Here is a 9,231-nt window from a genome sequence, read left to right as displayed (position 1 = left end):
GGTTATGAACCATTACCACATGAGTTTAAGCACTTGATATAACCCACCTATACTACTTTATTTGTGTCATTGCTGACCTCCAGCTTATTTCCTTTCTAGTCCATACTTTGTTCTGCTGTCCAGATCAGTTTTCTAAAATAAAAAAACAAAAACATTTTATGTGTGTCCCTTGATTCTTCAAGGGCTTCCAATGGCTTCACATTCATCTCCACATTAATCAGAAACTCCTCAACATTGGATTCCAGATACTCAATCAGGTCTCTCCCCATTACTTGTCCTTGCTTCTTTCTTACTACAATCCAGCACTCACTTCGTTTATCTAAAATCAACATACTAACTATCCTGCCATTGACCCTTTTTTCTTTCAATAGTATTTGTTAAGTGTTTACTGTATTTATTATTAGTTGCTGTAGTACAAGGTAGTCAGTTTGGATGCAGTCTCGGTCCCAAATCCCCATTTTACAGATGAGGTAAATGAGGCTTGTGACTTGCCTAAAGTCACACAGCAGACAAGTGGAAGAGCCGGAATTAGAACCCAGTTCCTCTGACACTCAGGCTTATGATCTTTCCACTAAGCCACTGCTTTCCTTACACTTTGCTTATGCCCTTCGTTCTGCTGAGAACAGAAGAGGGAGAACGAACACTGAATCTTCATTTTACAAATGAAGAAATTGGGACAAAGAGAAATGAAGTGGCTTGCCCGAGGTCACACAGCAGATATGTGGCAGAGTCAGAATTAGAACCCAGGTCCTTTTAATCCTTGGTCCTTGATTTTTACACTATGCCATGATGCTTCTCAAGATCTGGGAAAGAAATGAAGAATATGGTTCTAAGAACACCCACTAAAGTCTCCAATTTGATTATATATTATTATTTAATAATGACCTTAAGTTTCATCTTTAACTGTATTATGACTATACACCCATAATAATCAAAGAAGATTATTGTTCTAAAAGCTGCAGATATTTAGCCATATTCATCTATTTGACTATATGTGTTAGTAAATATTGAATAAGAAACTGAAAAGCTTTGATCATTATTAATATGGTATTTCTAGCAGGTTGTTTACTTCCTACTCTGCTTCTTAACCCAAGAAATCTGTTTTTCGTAAGATTTTGAAAATAAAAGACTTTGCTTTAAAATACTTGTACACATCCATCATACCAGCACTTTGCCCATCTTCAAAGCAATACAAAAATCACATCTTCTGCAGGTAACTTATTTTCCCACCCAACTGCCTCATCCTTAGTTCCACTGGTAATAATAATGATGGTATTTGTTAAGCGCTTACTATGTGCCAAGCACTGTTTTAAGCACTGGGGTAATACAAGGTAATCAGGTTGTCCCACATGGGGCTCACAGTATCAATCCCCATTTTACAGGTGAGGTAACTGAGACACAGGGAAGTTAAGTGACTTGCCCAATATCACACAGCATACAAGGGGCAGAGCCGGGATTAGAACCCACGACCTCTGACTCCCAAGCCCGTGCTCTTGTCATTAGGCCATTCTGCTCCTCTATCTTTATATATTTATATATTTTAATATATTTTACTGTCTCCTCCCCCACTAGACTGCTAGGACAATGATCATGTCTAACAGGCAGGGATAGTATTTCCAAGTATTTTGTACAATGCTCTGCACAAACTAAGTGTTCAATAAATAACACTCAGTGATTCATTGAGCAGTGGGAAAGCTATCTTTATGTTGAAAAAGAGTGGCTTTCACTTACATTTAAATTTATTGTGCTGTATATATATTTTACAAGTATGTATGAATCATGCATGCATAAGTACATATATCTGGTTGATCTCTATTTAAAAGTTCCTGTCTGATTCTGTTCTAAATTCCTATTTTAAAAAGGTATTTTTAAAGCTGTTCCCAAAAGGTGTAGAAATGATGCTACTTACGAGAAATGGATTCTCATCGCAACTTGTGTATCACTTCCAGGCTGTCAATACATTATATCTTTCACCAGACTTAAAATTATCTCATTTTATTCTTAAACCTAACTGCAGCTAATTAATTAAACAATACCATTAAATAGTTATCATCAATAAAAGTATTCAGTACCCATTTTTATATGACACTATATGACAATATTAGATTATTTTAAAATATTAAACATATACACTTTAGGAGTTTACAATCGGATATAAAAATGACATCTATATGAATCTCCTTGAACAAAAAAGAAGGGCCATTACTTTATTTTGTCCTTTCCAACCACCTATTTCAGTGCAGCACATCGAGTGGATGCTTAATCAATGCTACTGCTAATATAAATAGCCTGAAAAATGACCAAACCTGAAAACAGATACACAAACTAAATAATGTATTTGTATTATATGAAGAATAATATGGATAAATACATTTACTACACACATACATAGAGTGCTTAATGTGAGGAGTTTCTCTGGGAAACACACACACACACATACACAGAGAGAGAGAGAGAGAGAGAGAGAGAGAGAGAGAGAGAGAGAGAGAAAGAGAGCAGCTAAATAATGCTGAGTAATAGATTGAAAATGACATCTGACAAAGTGATGAAAAATTTCATCTAGATAATCACCTTATTATTTCCCTAATTAAAATGAGAAACTCTGCTGATCACAGTTTTAAATAATTGTCTGACAGAGTATCAGAATTCAAAATCTAGGCTTACATTGAAGAAAACATTCTTTTCATAATTTCTATAAACTATTTCAGTTTTAAAGGCCATCTGATGCAAATAAATTCTTCTCAACCAAAAAAACCCCCAACATATTTAAATGAATAATTGTACTATGCTGCATACTTTCTTCACCAAATACTATAAGAACATTGGCAATAGTTAAAAAATAACAGATCTTCAGTGTTGGGAAGACCTAATAATAATTAATGACACTTGTTTAGAGCTTGATATGTGCCAAACATTGTACTAATCACTGGGTTAGATACAAGATAATCAGGTTGGACACAATCCCTGTCCCATATAGGACTCACTGAATCTTCATTTTACAAATGAAGTAATTGGGACAAAGAGAAGTGAAGTGACTTGCCCGAGGGCACACAGCAGGTATGTGGCAGAGTCAGAATTAGAACCCAGGTCCTTTGAATCCTTGGCTCTTGCTTTTTACACTATGCCATGATGCTTCTCAAAATCTGGTAAAGAAATGAAGAATATGGTCCTAAGAACACCCACTAAAGTCTCCAGTTTGATTATATATTATTATTTAATAATGACCTTAAGTTTCATCTTCAACTGTTTTATGAATATGCACCCATAATAATCAAAGAAGATTATTGTTCTAAAAGCTGCAGATATTTAGCCATATTCGTCTATTTGACTACCTGTGTTAGTAAATATTGAATAAGAAACTGAAAAGCTTTGATAATTATTAATATGGTATTTCTAACAGGTTGTTTACTTCCTACTCTGCTTCACAACCCAAGAAATCTGTTTTTGTAAGATTTTGAAAATAAAAGACTTTGCTTTAAAATACTCTAAGCAGGACTCAGTAATTGCCTCTTATGTCACTTCAAAAAGAACCCAAATAAATGTCAAGCAGTTTCTTTCATACCTCCATTATCTTTTAGCATTATTTCAATGAATCTTTCAACACAAATGGTTCAAGTTTTGAGACTGGCTAGGTGACTTAAAATTGTTAAGTTGATTACATTACAAAGCTCACCTCGTATTTTGCAGGGAAGAGTTTTTGATAAATGTATTATCCCTTGTTCCTTGTCATCCCAATTTTCTTTAAGTTTCCCACTCTAATGTTTTCCCTTTACCAAAGCCTTTTAGTCATTCTTGTGAAGGTCAGCTGATGAGAGGTTATTACTAATTTCTAAAGATTTTTTTTCTTATTTGTGCCATAAATGATTGGATATGCCTTGGTTAGCATGTCTAATTGAGATTGTTGTACTTAATAGCAAACTTCCTACCATAGCAAACTTATGTAAAATTTATACATGAAAGAGTAACACATCTTCATTCTCTCTGACAGCATTAAAGGAAGCCCTTAAGTGTGCATTTGTCAGGTGCAAAATCAATAAAATGAGGGAAGAGCAAACTACATGAGAAACAGCGAAAAAATCAATACCAAGATGACCATAAGATGGATCTTTCAAGTTAACCTTACTTTCTATCAACTTATAATTCAATGAATTGAGCAGGTATAGCTTTCTGTGTAGGATTTCACGGAACCAGATTTTCACTATCAATTTTAAACATTTATTTGAGTGTTCTAGGCTGCTAGGAGCATAGGAATAGACAAGGTCCTTGATAGTTTAGCCAAGGCCACATAGGCTTACTATCAAACTGTTCCCAATTCATTCCATAGTGGCCCCAAGTGAAAGGGGATGGTTAATGCAGGAAATTCTTGATATTTAATGACTTTCTTCCTTAAGGAATGCAAGGTAATGAAGCTTTGGTACCTAGGTTAATAAAGTAGCTGAAAACCCACCATGATACCAAAGACAAATTGGAAGCACATTTTTCTAGTGTTACAAGTATTTTCGTGTTCCTGACACTTGGTATCAACCTATTTTTTAAGGAGAGCTCCATTAATATAAATGGGATTCCCATTTCTGAACTTATGAACTGCTGTACTAGCCTCCCCAGAAACCACATCAGTTCAATTTACCAACTGATGCAGACCTGCCAAGTCTGCACACTTCATGGGGTTTGACTCTCCTTCTTTCCCACCTGTGTGTTCAGCCATTCATCTTCCTCAGTGTCCTCCTCTCTTTCCTTCTCCTTATTCCTTTTTATCTTCCTCCCCACCCCATTCCTCTCTAAGCACTGTACAGTCTCCACTCTCACAAACTCTGAAATCCTTCTATCTGACCACAGCCTTCTCATTTGCCTACTCTCCCACATTCCTTCGCCCCATAAATCCACCATAATTCCACCATAAAGACCTCAGATCCCTGGAACTTATCCAACTTTCTCAACTTATCATGGCCCACTTAGCCTCCATACCCAATCTACTCACTCTTCTTGTCCAAATAGATGTCTTCAACCCCACCCTCTCTACTGAACTCAGTTCACTTGCTCCCCTATTCTTTCACTGATCTCATACCACTAAGCCACTGCCCTCTATTTACTGCAGAGTTCACCTCCCTTGCTCTTGTGCTCGAGCCACAGAATGGTGCTGGTGGAAATCTAAACATCAGGCTGATTTTTTCTACTTCAGGTTTATCCTTGTATGCTTTAACTCTGTCCTCTCCTTTGCCCAGCAAAACTCTTTCTCTTTCCTTATTGACATCCATGTCATCTCCCTCGCCAGTTGTTCCAGATATTTAACTCCCTCCTCGAGCCCCCTGTCCCCCTGCTTCCCCCATCCCTTGCCCCCAATTACCTGGCCATTTATTTTATTAAGAAAATTAACACCATCAGGTGTGAGCTCCCTAAAATCTCCCCTGCTCCTCCTCAGGTCTCCCCCTTTTGACCCCCTCTTCAACTTTCCCATCCTTCCCAGCAGTATCTCCAGAGGTGGCTCTTAAATGCCATCCACTCCACATGTGCATTGGACCCCATTCCTTCGCACTGTTTAAAAACTCTAGCCCCTTCATCCCTCCCTAACAACCATCTTCAACCAATCGCTCTCAATGCTTTCTTCCCCACTGCCTTCAAACATACACCTTTCTCCCCTATCCTAAAAAATCCCTCCCTTGACCCCTCGGCTCCCTCCAGTTTTTGCCCCATTTCCCTCCTATCATTCCTCTCCAAGACCCTTCAGCGAGTTGTCTACACCCTCTGTCTCAAACTCCTCTCCTCCAATTTTCTCCTGGACCTCCTCCAATATGGGTTCCATCCCCTTCACTCCACAGACATCACCCTTTCAAAGATCACCAGTGATCTCATTCATGCCAAATCCAATGGCTCCTACACCATCCTAATCCTCGCTGATCTCTCATCTGCCTTTGACACTGTGGACCACCCCCTTCTCATCATCATCATCATCAATAGTATTTATTGAGCACTTACTGAGTGCAGAACCTCCTCACCATGCCTCATACTCACCTGTCCTGCCATCGACCCCTGGCCCACATCTTACCTCTGGGCTGGAATGCCCTCTCTCCCCACATCCACCCAACTAGCTCTCTTCCTCCCTTCAAAGCCCTACTGAAAGCTCACCTCCTCCAGGAGGCCTTCCCAGACTGAGCCCCCCTTATCCTCTGCTCCTCCTCCCCTCCCCTTCACCCCCACTCCCTCCCTCTGCCCTACCCCCTTCTCCTCCTCACAGCACTTGTGTATTTTAGTACGTATTTATTACTCTATTTTATTAATGATGTGTATGTAGCTATAATTCTATTTATCTACTTTGATGGTATTGACACCTGTCTACTTGTTTTGCTTTGTTGTCTGTCTCCCTCTTCTAGACTGTTAGCCCGTTGTTGGGTAGGGACTGTCTTTATCTTTTGCTGAATTGTACTTTCCAAGCTCTTAGTACAGTGCTCTTCACACAGAAAGCGCTCAATAAATATGATTGAATGAAAGAATGAATGGTGGTAACTGTAAATCCCTTACTGTCTCAGTGCAGGGTTAGATATATGTTAAGTTGTAAACAGTCCCTGTCTCACAATCTGAGTAGGAGAGGAAACAATTATTAAATCCACATTTTACAAATGAAGAAACTGAGGCACAGAAGCATGGCTCAGTGGCAAGAGCCCGGGCTTGGGAGTCAGAGGTTGTGGGTTCAAATCCTGGATCCACCACTTAGCTATGTGACTTTGGGCAAGTCACTTCACTTCTCTGTGCCTCAGTTCCCTCATCTCTAAAATGGGGATTAAGACTGTGAGCCCCACATAGGACAACCTTGATTATTTTGTATTCCCCCTCCTCCAGCACTTAGAACAGTGCTTGGCACATAGTAAGCGCTTAACAAATACCAACATTATTATTGTTAATACTTGAGTGACTGCTACATAACAGACAGGTGGTAGAGTCCTCTGGTCCATGCTCTTTCTATTAGCCTACACTGCTTCTCAAGTGAGTTAAACTGAGAAAAAATATCTTTCAAGGTAATATAGAAATGAAAATTTGGTCTGCAATCAATCTCAAACATATTCAGAAGACTTCAAGAGAAATTTCTCAACCCTTAACCTCTTATTCTTTGAGAGGCTGCATGGCCCAGTGGAAAGTGGATGGGCCTGGGATTCAGAGGACCTGGGTTCTAATCCCAGCTCGCCCATTCATTTGCTATGTGACTTATCTGTGCCTCGTTTAGCTCATCTTCAAATGGGGATTAAGACTATGAGCCCCACATGGAGCATTGGCTGTGCCCAACCTGATTAGCTTGTATCTATCTCAACACTCAGTGCCTGGCATAGAGTAAGCACTTAAGAAAGCATAAAAAAATTATCATGATTTACTACTCAATGTCATGATTTTCTTTCAATAAAGTCAAGCAATGTACATGGAGATATCACTTATTCTGAAGTTTTCATTTTAGATTCACTTGGAACCCTTTACATTTTGAACAACTTTTAAGGACTAGCCATTTAATAATAATAAAAATAATAATAATAATGACATTTATTAAGTGCTTACTATGTGCAAAGCACTGTTCTAAGAGCTGGGGAGGTTACAAGGTGATCAGGTTGTCCCTCGGAGGGCTCACAGTCTTCATCCCCATTTTACAGATGAGGTAATTGAGGCACAGAGAAGTTAAGTGACTTGCCCAAAGTCACACAGCTGACAGTTGGCAGAGCCGGGATTTGAACCTCTGACTCCAAAGCCCAGGCTCTTTTCCACTGAGCCACGCTGCTTCTCTGCCATTTCTAATAATTTTCAACGTCATGTTTCTATTTAAATTAATTTGGGCTGATGATGAGGTTGACAGGTTCCTGTCTCTCTTTTCATCTCCAAAATACTAGTGGAGCTCTAAGGGGTTGGGCAAAGATTATCAAGCACATGATTTACAGAGCTAGAAATCAAATCTCTTCTGACTCCTAATTTAACACTCTATCCACCAGAATAGGGTACTGATGTGACTCATGTAGTTTTAACAAGACAAAATATGTAAAGAAAACTTCTCTAAATCAGTTCACTTGAAAAATAAAAAATGTCTCAAAGGAATGGATTAATTCAACATGGTCATTAAAACTCTGTGACTTGTTGTCAAGTCTAGAAGTTCTTAGAACAGTGTTTGTATCTGGTGGATGCCCAGTGAATATTTGATTAATGGAAATTAAATGAAGTACAAGACATAGAAATAGGAATTTAAGATCACAAGAATATTCCACCTACTGTGGCATTAGAATACATCATAATGTACATGTCAAAAATATATTAAATATTAAAAGGAAAAACTTGATAGAGCAATTATTTTTATAATTATAAAAATAGAAACGAATGTATGTAGTCACCTAGCTTTTAGCTCCCTCAGGGAATATTCAAATTTATAAAGGTGAATTAGAATAGGACATTTGAATTTCTTGGAAAGATACTTTTCCTTCAATCTTTGTGATTTTCCATGAGATTGTCTGATAAGGTGATTTTTATGCCCCCAAAAGAGTGCTTTTCATCACTTTTTCTGACATTATGTTGGTGATTTTTCATGACGTTTTTACTTTTCTCATAAAATTTAACAGGTAGTCCTAAACAGTTTTGATGGTACTAGTGAAAAAGAAGTAAATTGCTCACTGCTTGCAATTCAATGAATTATTTCAAGCCATTTGGTAAACTAAAGTGTTTATATCTCTGATACCTGAGCATGCTCACGGGTCTCTGGGGAACTTGTGGAGGTATCAGTTTAAAATGTATTTCAGTAGCTCAGAATTACTTTGCAGCATTATTTGTGTGTTGCCATCTTCTCAAAAGGCCCTATTATGATACTCATCAGTGAAATAAATTTATCCAGGTGGAAACATCTCCAGTGTCAATATGCTGGAACACTTCTTCTGAGGTGATGCTCATGTTTGGAAAATGAGATTGGATAAATGGCACTTTTTTCACCCTACAAATGCAAGGCATTTTTTCATCTTTTATTTCTACAACATTCTTCCAAAATGGGGAGCTATGATAGCCTTCTACTCTAGATAAGGAAATTGAGCCTAGGGGGCAATTTACCCAAAGTCCCATAGCTAATCAATAGCAAACCGGAAACTCAAATCAAGTCGTTGGGTACTGAACCCAATACATTCACATTACAAATAAACCTACAAATTCCACTGTGACTTAAATGTGCCAAAAAGCAATGAATGAGGCTAGAGGTCTGAAAGATACAAAGTGGAGCGTTGT

This window comes from Tachyglossus aculeatus, chromosome X1 (genome assembly GCF_015852505.1).
Source record: "Tachyglossus aculeatus isolate mTacAcu1 chromosome X1, mTacAcu1.pri, whole genome shotgun sequence".
Taxonomy (NCBI): Eukaryota; Metazoa; Chordata; class Mammalia; order Monotremata; family Tachyglossidae; genus Tachyglossus; species Tachyglossus aculeatus.
The sequence above is the reverse complement of the archived record's forward strand: the minus strand, read 5'-3'. Positions refer to the sequence as shown.